Source organism: Copidosoma floridanum, unplaced genomic scaffold (assembly GCF_036245765.1).
Source record: "Copidosoma floridanum isolate Cflo_tuat_1 unplaced genomic scaffold, Cflo_Japanese_pri ptg000017l, whole genome shotgun sequence".
Taxonomy (NCBI): Eukaryota; Metazoa; Arthropoda; class Insecta; order Hymenoptera; family Encyrtidae; genus Copidosoma; species Copidosoma floridanum.
Genome location: NW_028321894.1, coordinates 13,221,591 through 13,235,235, shown reverse-complemented (window position 1 = coordinate 13,235,235; position 13,645 = coordinate 13,221,591). Strand labels below are relative to the sequence as shown.

Genomic DNA, 13,645 nt, shown 5'->3' with positions numbered 1-13,645 from the left:
AATACTGATCGTTAAATTTATGACTTTTTGGGCCATGTAGAAGCCATACATTGTTTCCTATTTTAATTTAGTTGAGATTAGATTCAGTCTTGCTAGAGCGCTCGTACCGAACGCACGCTTTCTGCGCACGCCCGTTACGCATCGCTCTTACTCAGACTTGAGTTCTTGAGTTCTCTCTAAACGGCCCTTTTCAGGGCTACCTATATATCTCTTTCCGTAAACGCGACTTAGTCGCGCCGTGCGACTGTGTTTCCGCTAAATTCTACACCCGCGTACACGCCGCCCTCAGGGGTGGCCCGTATGGCTTGCCCTTCTCAAGGGTATAGTCAAACAAATTCTGCGGTGGCTAGTCCACAACCCAAGGTCAATATGACCAACTCTTTTGATGCGCTGTTATCCGAAACAGACACATCTTCCGAATTGCCCGCGCTCCATAGTGCAAGTGTCAGTGCTAGTGCGAGTGTCAACAGTGCCCTCCATTTCCCTCCGATGTCCAGCATGACTGACAGCCGGCCAGCAGATCTGCAATCCCTCGAGCCAAATAGACGAGACCCTTGCGACAACCGACAAATCAATCAACGGGAACACAGCCCGCTCTCCCTTGGCGATACACTGGCCAAAATCACAGCCGAACTCGCCGAACTCCGGCAACGGAACGTGTACCTGGAGAAGATTACGAGTGAGTACTCTATCCAGCTGGAAAAATCCAACCGGCAAATTGCTAAACTTGTCCAATCCAACGAGGAGAAGGACAATATTATCGCGGCTATTTATACAAAGCCCCCCCGCGCAGTGGAAAACACCCCGGTAAAAATTCCGGAATTCATCTCTCCGTCACCCGCAAACCGCGACCCTTTAAGCCTGCTAAGTCCCTCCACTTCAGGAACGAAGCAGCCCCCTCCCATGCCCAGCCCTAGGCCAGTGGAAAATGCCTCCACAAATTTGACCGTTAAGAAACCCGCCGCAAAGAGAAGGCGTACAAAACTAGTGACCAACGTGTCACTCTCCAGTTCCGAACTCTCCGATATGGAGTTTGAAGAGTCCTGCGAATCCCAACCTCCACGAAGCACCTCCCAAGCAGGGAAAAACGCGTTCGACGGTCACCTCGAGGACCCAGCGCAGCTGAAAACGCAGGAGACTGCTAATATCCCCAAAAAAAAGGCCCCGCCTCCCATCACAATCTTGGACCAAAGACTCTGGCCCAAAATCAATAAAGCCCTCATCGAGGAGAAAATCCCTGTCCGCCGCGTTATTACCACATCCCAGGGTACTCGCGTGTACCCCGATGACGTCGACAGCTTCCGTCGAATCGTACACGACCTTGACGAGAAAAAGGTCGAGTTCACCACACACCAGCTCCACGAGGACCGTGAAATGGTGGTCGTCATCCGTGGAGTCAATATTGGCTACACGGAAGCAGAAATCTTGGGCATGATCCAGGACAAAGTTCCCTCCGCCCGTCGCGTCTACCGCATGACAAAGGGTGACCGAACCTGGTCTTTGGTCACCGTGTACCTTGACGCTTCGGACCCAAACTCCCGCGCCATCTACAACCTCAGGTCACTCGGGGGCACTTCCGTCCGAGTGGAAGAGAAGCGAAAATCCAACGACATCCCCCAATGCCGTCGCTGCCAAAAATTCAATCACACGGCAGCGTACTGCCGTGCGGCCTTCGTTTGTGGTTTCTGCAGCTTAAACCACGCCACCGCAACGTGTCCAAAAAAGGACAAGGACCAAGTCACCCCTCGCTGTGCAAACTGCAATGGCGAGAACCACGCCTTCTACCGGGGTTGTCCAAAAATCCCCCAAAAAGGAGCTCATGCCCCCAAGAAAAGTACTGCCCCTCCTCTCCCTTTTGGGAGAGCCGCCCCTCGGACAACAGCCCAAGGCTCGAACATCACTCGCCCGGGGATGTCATACGCGAATGTGGCATCCTCTCAACAACATCGAACAGGAGCCCCTCCCCCGACTCCCCTGCTTAACACACCCCCGACCACCGAGACAATCCTCCACTCAATAATGACCCTACTGACTCGCCTCGACCAAAGAGTGTCCGGTCTCGAGGGCAACAGAACAGCAGCACGCTAGACAGAGACCTTACGCTACTCAACTGGAACGCGAACAGCATCACACACAAAACGACTGAACTCACACACATACTCCAGACAAAAGACATCGACATTGCATGCATCACTGAAACATACTTAGACAACACAAAAACACTCTACATACCAAACTATACCGTACACAGACGTGACAGACGCGAAAAATCCCATGGCGGAGTGGCTATCCTTGTACGCAAGGGCATCCGCCATCGAGTCATCAGTACGGACGCTGCCAACTGCGAAGCAGTCGGCGTTGAAGTACACACCACCTCATCTGCCTCCATCAGGATCATCTCCCTCCATTCTCCCCCAACGAATGATCCAAACCTCCAATGCATAATCCCGCTGTTTGACTCCAACATTCCTACGATAGTTGCTGGTGATTTAAACGCCAAGCACAAATCGTGGGGATGCAAACACGAAAATCCTAAGGGTCGTTCCCTCCTCAAACACTTGCGCAACCACAACATCAACGTTGAGGTTCCGAGTGAACCGACTCACTACCCCAGCTCACCAGACCAAGACCCAGACATCTTAGACATATTCCTGACGAAAAACTTAACCATTCCTACGGAACCACGAACATCCCCAGACCTCCCTTGCAACCATAACCCAGTCTACCTAGAGATCCCAAGATCCCTTCTCACTATACCCGTCACCACCAGCCGCATAGACTGGGTCCACCTTGCGTATAACCTCGAATCCTCCCCATTTAAATGTCGTCCCATCAAGTCCCAAACGGAACTCGACATAGCAGTAGACGAACTCACTGACGAACTCAACAAATGCACACACGAAGCCACCACAACAACCACAGCTCCCCAACACACACTTAAACTCCCTCGCGACCTCCTGCGTCTCATCAAGGAGAAAAAAAGAGTCCAGAAACTCTGGCAAAAAAGGAGAACCCCCGAACTTAAAGTTCATCTTAACTCCCTTGAAAGGGAAGTCAAATCCAAAGTCTTCGAATTCCGAAACAAGGAATTTAACAAATTCATAGCCGAGGCAGAGTCCCACCCAAGAAATGCTTGGAAGGTCGTCAAAAAACTCCGTAACAAACGGCCTTCCCTCCCCCCCCCCTCCAACAAGGGAACAAACTCTACTCGCTAGATTCGGACAAAGCAGAGATCTTTGCAGAGTCGCTGCAAAATCAATGCTCCCCCAACCTTAGCGCTGAAGAACTAGCGCAGGAACACGCGAGGATCACCCACACGGTGCAGCAACAGGTCCTTGACAACCCAGATTTCGAACACTGCACACCCTTCGAAATCAGAGGCATCATCCGATCCCTAAAAACTCGAAAAGCCCCTGGCAGTGACGGTATCTCCAATAGCGTCCTGAAAATCCTCCCTCAAAAATTCATCACGGCGATTTGCAACATCACCAACGCCGTGATGCGCCTTCGTTATTTCCCAAATGCGTGGAAGGTGGCTACAGTCATCTGCCTCCCGAAGCCGGGAAAACCCCTCAGAAACCCCGCGAGCCACAGACCCATTAGCCTACTCTCATCGCCCAGTAAAATCACTGAAAGCGTCATTCCCACCCGCCTAAACAAGCACACCACGAAAAATAACATCCTTCCAGACGTGCAGTACGGTTTTAGAGCCAGACATTCGGCAGTTCACCAGCTTCTGAGAGTCACCGAAGACCTCTCCGATAGCCTCATCCACAAAAACTTCACCGCGATAGCTTTCCTAGATGTACAGCAGGCCTTCGACAGAGTTTGGCACGAGGGCCTCCTGTACAAGCTTATACAGCTAGGTTTTCCACACTACCTTATAGGCACTGTCAAATCTTACCTCTTGGACAGATTTATCCGCGTTAAAGTAGGCGACTCCCTCTCCGACCCCCGCCCAATTACCTCCGGAGTCCCCCAAGGCTCCAAACTTTCACCCACCCTTTTCAACATATTTTGCCACGACCTGCCCCAGCGCGAAAACATCAACACGTACGTCTACGCAGACGACGTCGCGGTCAGCTGTACGTCAAAACAACACTCTCGGTGCACCACCCTTCTAAACGAGCACATCATCACTCTCCATCACTGGTATAGTCTTTGGAAACTAGTCCTTGGCGTAACGCTAGACCGCCAACTCAAGTACGTTCGGCACATCAACAACACCCGCGGCAAGGCATACGGAGCCTTTGTACAGCTAAAGCCCTTCTTCAACAACAAAGCCGTCTCCCAGAAGACCAAGCTGCGCACCTTCAACGCCATAATCAAAAGCATCAGCACCTACGCGATACCAACGTGGGGCGCTACAAAGAGAAACCGACTACAGGGCATCCAGAGCCCTTTCATGAAGATACTGAGGTCGGTCCTGGGTATTCCGTGGTACATTAAGAATACCCAGATTATCAAGGAGTTTAACATCGTCCCTCCAATACAAGCAACCCTCGTCCTTGCGTCTAAAATCCGCACCTCCATTACGGACCACCCAAACCCCACCATCGCCGCACTCGCGAACCTCCAACCCGGTCGCTTCGACCTTATAAGACGTCCCTGCGCTCTAGCACAGAACCCCGATGACCCTCAATATACTCTAGGTCTTCAATCCTCCCTGCTTCTATCGGATGCATCATCTCCATCTCCATGATCTCGACGAAACGAACGCGACTTTAATTCGTGCGCTCCCTTCAGGAGCATCTTTCTATCCGTCGTATCCTCTACGGCCTCAACCCTATACAATACTTACACTAATCACAAGTACGCTTCCAAATACACAATACCATGCGGACTCACACTCCTACACACACACACATACAATAATACAAAATTTAAGCTTCTCTAACTCTATTCCGGCGAAAGCCAAGACTCGAGCTTCGCTATTGACATAGCAGTTTGAGATTTTAGTGGTACTGCTATAGCGTATTTTAAGAATAAGCACTACATTGTAAGAATTGACTCATTATTTTTTTGAGTTGCTGGTAACTGACTCACCATATCTAGAGTGAATTTGGTAAAAGGTTCAGTAGGTGTGTCGGTAATAATTAATTTTTGTTCTGTTTTTACACACACTAATTTTTTTAGTTGGCATTCGAGGAATTTTTTTATGTACGATTGAATGTCTTTTTTTCAATACTTACATGAATATTTGTGCTTTAGTTTATTGTAAATTTTATTTACTCCTTTAAGTCCTTCTATAGTGGAGTTATGCATTTATTTAATTATGTTATTTCTTTCCTGTGAAAGTGGGTGTTGTATTATTCCCAGATAAATTATTACTTTTGATTGTGTACTGTTATGCTGTAACATCTATAATATCTTTTGGAACTCCATATTTTCGAATTTAGTGGTTCTAGCTATGCTGACTGTTAATATATTTCTTAAAATACTATTTTGTTGAAGTTGATAAGTAACTAATTTAGCACTGTTGTTATGTTTGTTATGCTTTTTTTGTCTTGACTTTGTATGGGCAAAACTATGTGAAAATTGCTGTTGAGTTCAATTAATTTAGGTGTACAATTGTTAATTTTTCCAAGTGGGATAATTTGCTTCTGGTACGAATATCTTGTGCCCCATCATCTATTGCTTGACTAAGGTTGTCGGTAAAGTGAATGTAGTTGTCTCTTCTCATTTACATCTTTTCTCTTGAAAAAATTATTTTATTTTTTTGCGTGATTTGGGTGGGTGTGCTATTATTATCATTATTATTATTATTATTATTATTATTATTATTATTATTATTATTATTATTATTATTATTATTATTTTCATTCTTATTATTCTGGGCATTATATTCTCCATGTTAACCAAGAATGCATGCTTTGCTTAAGGGTAGGGTATGAAAAAAACTTTCTTCGTCGTTATGAGAGTCTCGCTGCTGACTTTCATTAGTTTTGTGATGGGTGCTTGGCATGTTTTCTTCAGTTTGCCTAACTTTTATGGAAGAAGCCGCCTGCTCTTGCTTTAAAATAGTTTAGCTGGGTGCATGGTCTTTATTGTTATTGTTGTTATGTCTTCGTTTTTTGGAAGCTACGGGTGATAAGGCTTTTTTGAAGTGGGAGCTGATGCTTTTACATGCTCTTTGGCACGTCGTTTTGTCTTATTGCTTGGTTTCTTCTGATATGATCTTTGGCAGCTGTTGCGACTCTTCTTTTGTGCAGGTAAGTGAAAGTATGTAAACGTCGATTGGATTTCTAAGTAATGCGTCTGTGTTAACGTTCTGGAAGCCTAGTTTATATATTATATCAAATTGAAAATCAGCAAGTTTATGTTGCCAGCGAGTGACTTGAGAGCATGGGTCTTTTATTAAATTAAGCGATCAAAGGCGCCAATGATTGGTCACTAACATGAATTTTCTTCCGCACAGGTATACTCTGAATTGCTTTTTACAATAAACTAGAGCTAATGCTTCTTTCGAGAATGTACAGTAGTTGTTTTCACTTTTGGACAAGGTACGGAGTATAAAAGCGATGGGCTTATCTTTTTCAATTTCTCCTTGTAAGATTACCCTTCCTATAGCATGGCCTAAAGCATCTGTTGTAATTATGAACGTTTTCCTAAAGTCAGGGTTAATTAAAATTGGAGAAGAGCATATTTTATCTCTCAGGATTTCAAATGCTGTTTGAGTTTCTTCATTCCACGAGAACTCTTGATCCTTTTTTAGAAGCATGTTCAAGGGTTTTGATATTTTGGAAAAGTTGTCTATAAATCGACGGTAGTAGTCTACTACTCCTAAAAATTGTCAAAAATTTTTTGGATTTGTCGGTCGACGAAGTTCTTCAGCTGCTTCTATCTTTTCTTAGGTTGGGTTTCAGCTCTTCTCTACTAACTATGTGACCTAGATAATTTATTTCTTGTTTTAAAAATTGGTATTTTTCTGGCTGCAAAAATAAATTTGCTTCTCTTAGTTGCTCTAAAAATTGAACGATAATTTCACAGTGTTCATCGAATTCTTGTGAGTGAATGCATACTTCGTCGAAGAAAAAAACTGCTTCTTTAATGTTTGAAATTAAGGCAGCTATGAGTGCTAAAAATATTAGTGCACTTGTTTTTAATCTTTTAAAGTGAAAAATTCCTACATCGCGCATAAAGGCAGTTTTATGTCTGTCTTATTTTCTTTTTTTTGTTTGGTGATAACTAGCTTTCAAATCGAAGACTATAATATTTAGATGCTCCGATGTTGTCTAGAATATCTGCTATGTTGGGTACGGGATGATTGTACTCGGGTATTACATCATTGAGTTTTCTAAAATCTATTACAACTCTGTATCTTTTTTGTCCGTTCGGTCCCGGCTTTTTTGGCACGCAGAAAACAGGCGTCGCGTAAGTGCTCATAGAAAGCTCAACAACTTTGTTCTTAAGTATTTATTTGACTTGTCTGTTGATTTTTTTCCGCAAGATGGGGGGTTGCTTGAAAAGCCTAGTTTTAATGGGGGTTATAGTTATTGTTGAGATGCTTAGCTCCATGAGGTCCGTAGTAGGTAAACTTTTACCTTCAAGGTAAAATCTGTCGGCATAGTCTACTATTATTTTTTTTTATGGTTGTTACCTTGTTATGTTAGATGTGCTTGAGACGTAATAAATTTAGAATCTTTTGTTTGCAGGGTGTCAAGCTCGAGTTTACTAATGTGTTAAAGATTATTTTATTTGTAATGTTTGGAGTATATTTTCCTTTTATTTGTCATTTCAGATTTTTGATGAAATTGTTGGGGCGTTCTTTTGCTCGTATAATTTTCTGAGGATTTTGTTCTTTTAAACATGTGTTTGTCCTTCTTAGCACTTATTGTTAAGATATTTTTAAGGTAGGTATAAGTATTGCGTAAAGTTGTAGCCTTTATTTTTGTATATAAGTGATTTTTCTAAGCTTTTGGAGCATTCAAGCAGTTCGTTTTCCATATCACTTTCGTTCGTATCACGATGCTGTGCGTATAGATTGTCGTTATAATTTTCAACTTTGGTGCTTTTACAATCATCGGCAGTCTTACAATATTCTCTTACAGGACAAAACTCTTTTAATTTTTGAATATGGATACCTGATTATTGTTGAGTTTCAAGCTTTGGATTTTTGTATCGTGGTTGTTTCTTGTTTCTTGATTACTAGTAAGTTTGGATTGTGCAGTTTCCGGAGGTTCTGAGTAAGAGTGCTCTGTTTCTTTAACGCGTAAGAAGTTGAATGAAATGCTTGTGCATGCGATGGAATTTTCACACTATTTTTGGTAATGCTTTATATTATTCATTCTGGTTCCAGTTAGTATGACGTAATTTTGTATTTTGAAGTAATTTTCATAATTATTAATTTGTACTGGATAAGTACAAAATATTTCGTTTCGTATTAGGGCGTATGTTTTTATGGGGAAATCATCTATTATGATGTGAAATTTGAAGAAGCATTCTTGAAAGTTTAGAATGATGTACCCTTGGGTTTTAATTTCCCCGTTCGTTATGCCTTTTAGGTGCAGAATGGTATCTTGAAAAATTATGATGTTGGGTGGAATGATGGATTCTTTAATGAGTGATGCTTCCGCATCGTTGTCGAGAATTGATGACAAGGATCGATTGATTCCACTGAATTGGATTGTTACGGTAGGTGTTTGGGTTTTGATGTTTAGTAAGATGGTTTTATTAACTACTATCTATTTTGGGGAGACGTTAGTGTTACATTGCTGATTTCTCCTAAGCTTTCCCTCTGGAAGAGACCTGAGTCGTTTCCCGATGCCTTTTGGTTAATTTTATTGTTGTAAGCCTTTTTTCTACATTTGCTTTTCCAGTGACCTAATTTTTTGCAATAGTTGCATGTTTTTTGATTGTTTTGGTCATCAGTAATAAAGTTTGAATTTTTTTGCTGCGTGTATTGATTTGATAAATGATTGTTAGAATCATATGTAGGTGCAAGATTATTATGTGATGGTTGACTCCATGACACGCTTTTTTTTTTGGACTGAGTGTATAACCGTATAGTGAAGTGGCTAGGACGATGTTCGGTGGTGAATGGTGTAGCATAGTACATGGGCATGGCTTGGTGAATATCGGCTTTGCTAGTATTATAACGATATCAGCAATCGCCTGCTGTGTACACTCATGAATTACAAATTTGGCATTTTTCTGGAGTTTGGATTAAGTTTGTTCGTGCATCTTGACTTTGTCTATTAGTTATGATTTTTACTGTTCCCTGTAGATGTTTGGTTTCATAACACGCAAAACTTCTTACTATTTTTATAGCTGAGTAGTAGCAGTTACAAGGTTGTTCGCGTGGCCTATACATGCTTCTGTTATCCAGTGTATCCCTCTTATGAGACATTTAACTTTATCTTGTTCTAGTTGTGTATAGGATTCCTGATATATTCGACCATCACGGAGAGTTGCTTCAATTATTTCTTGGGTGGTGCCTTTAACGCTATTAGAAAAGGAAATAACGCTCTTTTCTTTTTTTTTTGTTTTAATGCCGCTAGTTCACCCATTATTTGATGCCATGTTTTTGCGGATACGAAAATTTTTGTAAAAAATAATGCTATTTCTTCGATGGTGTCAAAAATCTTATTTTTAGTGGATAGTAATGGTTCTCCCGAAGGTCCCACTTTAATTAATTTGGTTGGATCGGGTTTAATTATTTTTGGAATTATGTGGCGTGCTTCTGTGCAGCCATCTAAAAAAGTTGAGAGTGGGATGTTTGACCCATTGTATATCAGTGTGATTTTAAGTGCATTTTTTTTAGAAATATTGCGAATTTTTGCCAGAGTTAAATTGTTTATGTTATGCAAGCTTTTTATAGTTTAAATAGGGGTGCTGGGTATAGATTTTTTCAAAAACTAGGGTGATTATTGTACGTAAAATTGTTGGAACTATGACTTTCAGGTGTTTCCATAATTTTGGGAAGTGTGCCGGTGCTTGAAGCGTTAGTGATTTTGTTTTCAGCTGATTTGGTTGTATTATTGTCCAGTGAAAATCGAGATTCTTAATTTTTTCTATTAGGGTTGGTGAACTGTGATGCTCTTATGTGTGGATTAAGTGGGGTGTTGAGGTCTTGTTTTGAAAAATCTTTAGTAATTTCTACATCATTTGTTAAAAGTTTACTATTTCTTGGTTGAAGTCGGTGATGGCTTCTTTTATTTCCAAGGGATTAATGTTTTGAGTTGGCAAATTTTTTAAGATATCAATCATCAACTCGTCTTGACAAATACTTGTGACGATTTCTGTGTCTATTATTCCCGATGAAGATGCGACTAATTTTATTGATTTTGAAAGCATTTGTAAGATTTATGCTGGTCAGTAATTTTTTTTATCTCATTTGTAAGTAAGTCCAAAAATCTAATATAGTTGGTTGTCTTTTTGCTGTAAAAGTAGTTTCAATTCTGCTTGTGTGAGTTAGTAGAATTTTAAGTGCGTCAGCGTTGCGGTTGTCCAATGTGAATATGTAAAAGGTAGCGGTTTTTTTTTTAGGACGAGCCCCCTGTTGTTACATCATGGCTCTTCGACTTTACTTCAGCGCGCGAGTATTTGAATGCAGCGTGCAGCGTGCGGACAACAAATGCGTTTGTGTTCAGTAGTGTTTGCAATGTGCTTAAAATATTAAAAGTAATTCACCAGTGCCTCTCCAAATAATGGACGATTAGAAGCTGACAGCTCTCCTGGGTTGGCCGGTGAGGTAAATTTCGTGTTAAGCCGGTAATATGTTATTAGAAATAAAAAGCTCAATTGAAAAATGAGCGAAACATGCTTTATTGATTCACAAACATTATAACGATAATTTAAACAATCAGACGGATATTTAATAATATAACTTGCTTTAGGGAAGACCGGCTGCTTGTTTGTTGGTCGCGGTTTCTCCAGAGAAGAGATCAAGCTCGCAGGGCGCGATTCTATTTAAACCCTAAACCAGATTGATAATCGGGGATAGGACCGGTGGTAAGTCAAGGAGTGGAGGTAAATTTAATGAACATATTCTTGGAAAACAGGTGCAGCTGCAGGGGTAGGCCAGATGTTGAATTTGGTGGGGGTTGAGTTAGGGAGCGGGAATGGCTGGTGAACATGCGACCGACCCAGCGTGCGTTGGTATCGATTTGAGGGTGGTGTGGCCGGTAGGTGATAAACACCATATTGTATTTGTTACCGACTATGGGTAGATGTCACTAGATGTGACAGTAAGAAAGAAAACTAGTTCTCCCATCTATACTTCCATAAAGATAATGAGAAAAAATATTTGCTACTTGATATCATTTCCATCTGATAGATGGTATATCATGTTGTGTCAGTTACTACTTCTTGGTAGCTTAAGTATTAGAGCAACTGTCTAGATTACAGAAGGTCGACTGTTTGACCCACACCTAGGGAGAGATTTTTATTATGTTTGTAAATAGTTTGAAATTTTGTTAAACTTATATTTTTGAACTTTTCAAGATTGAATTGGAAAACTATTTACCATTAGAAAAGGACTTGGATGGGCTAAGAGTACTTAAAACAATACCTTCATCTATATGTAAGCTTATAAATTTGATAATACGTACGTATCACAAATATTGCATATTATACCAGTGATAAAGTCACACAAAAACTTCTAAAATCTAAACTTGTCTGTAAGTGGCCATCACACCTTTTTTGTAATGTGAGAGTAGTTTAGTTCGTCCGTTACTTAATAAATATAATTAAATTTTTTTTTTTAATAACTGACCAGTAAGCACCCTTGGTTACCCAATAATGAGCGCTTACACCACTTTTTTTTGTTTTAATAGTTTATAAAGTAACTAGTAAGCACCTGGATAACCTGGTAATATGCGCTTATTTTAATTATTTAAAAGTTTTTAATTCGCGCTGGGTTCAGTACCGGTTTTGGGGGCATAGCATTTCATCGATATTGAGATGTAAGTAACTGTAGATCAAATGCGCGGATATCTTATTAGATGTGAAACTTTATGTGTCTTAAAAGTTGTAAGAAAACTAAAAATCTTCAGTTTTGAGGTATAAGGTTTGAAAAAAATCATTCAAAGGCTTCTGAGCCTGGTATCTTTTTTTAATTACAGACAAGCATTAAGTACATAAAATAACTTTGACGTACTAGGGGTACATTAACTATATGTTTTGATTCGTAATATGAATAAAAATGAGAATCATGTGACGACATTACTTCCTTGATGTTAAATATTCTTAGATAGACGTATATTTAAGTCTCTGCAACCTCAGAAATCCAGGAAAATATTTTATTTTACGTTTGGTTTGTCTTTTTACGCTGTAGTTTGTAAAAACTAAGCTTCATCCTAGATGTTAAGAGACATAAAGGAGATTTTACTGCCCCCCCCCCGCTACAGTTATGCCACGATTAGAAACTGATTTCTTTCTATTAACTATTTTTCTTTTAATAAGGAAAATAAATAAGTATACAAAACAGTGTGCTAAGGAGCTGTCTTACTTTTAGAAAAACATGGTCATTAATCAAACTTAATAAGTTAAATCTATTTATTAGCGCCAAGTATTAATTTAACGCTTGTAGCAAAATTATACTTGTATCGTAGTGTGCACAGTGTGCATATTTAGTGATAATCTTGTAAAAAATTTTAGTTGGTTTTGTATTACCATGTAAAGCAAAACTATGTAGGTATAGGTATTACATTTTCTATCTACATTTTATTGGTCATTATTATTAGCAGCATTAGTGCGTCTGAGACATGTGGAGAGTTCTCTGAAGAAAAAAAGACATCAAAAAAACGTGCACGATTTTTCGTAGTTATCCACGATAATTATTGAACCTTGCAGAACTTACAAAAAATTTTTACTGCACAAAATTTTAATGGTAGAGTATAAAATACGTACACGAAGTAGTAAAGTAAATACCTCTGAAATTGAGATAGTTGTTAAGGAACATTAGGTATACGTTAAGTAATTATCTTGAGTTCACGGATATAAATATATATATACATATTTATCTTTATGTATGTATGAAATATCGCCGCAGATGCCATATACGTATATATTTATTTAATTTGAGAAGCACAACGCCACAGATGCCATTCCAAACGTGTATACAACACCAAAATGAAAAACAAGTTCCCTAAGAACCCCCAATGTGGCAGTTACGTGGTAGCATTTACATGCTATTAATTATTTGCTGTTTTTGCACAGTAGAGTATAGAAAATTAAAATTCACGTTGGTTAGACAAAGCGGAATAGTACACTGATACGTTGTTACTCAAGTACAATTTTTGCAGAACTTGCACTTGAATACCTTGAATCGTATTGTATTGGAATGCTGAAGATAATTATTGGGAACATTGGAATACTATGCAGCATTATTTTTTATTGACGATTTGTGGATGATTGTTTTAAAATCATCAATAACGATGATTTAATAGATGCTGATGTCCATACACATCATTGGTACAAGACAGACACTTACTAAGGGAGATTTATCTACTTGAATGCACACGATCTGATATGCCAAAAAAATACAGTAATACTTAGTTTAGTAGATAAAGCAATAAATTTTTGGTCGTACATTCCCACAAACGAAATATAAACCTTGTTACAGACCTGCTAAAAAAACTACTATTCTTACCATTGGCCCAAAGTGCAACTGCCGCTTTGCGCCCTTGGGTCACACTTTGTG

General features: G+C 40.2%; 1 protein-coding gene across 1 annotated transcript in view; it reads left to right on the top strand.

Moving 5' to 3' along the window:
• Nucleotides 1-13,645, top strand: part of Nmdar1 (glutamate ionotropic receptor NMDA type subunit 1) — a 1,366,481-nt gene that overhangs the window by 95,517 nt on the left and 1,257,319 nt on the right. The gene's annotated exons all lie outside the window — the stretch shown is intronic.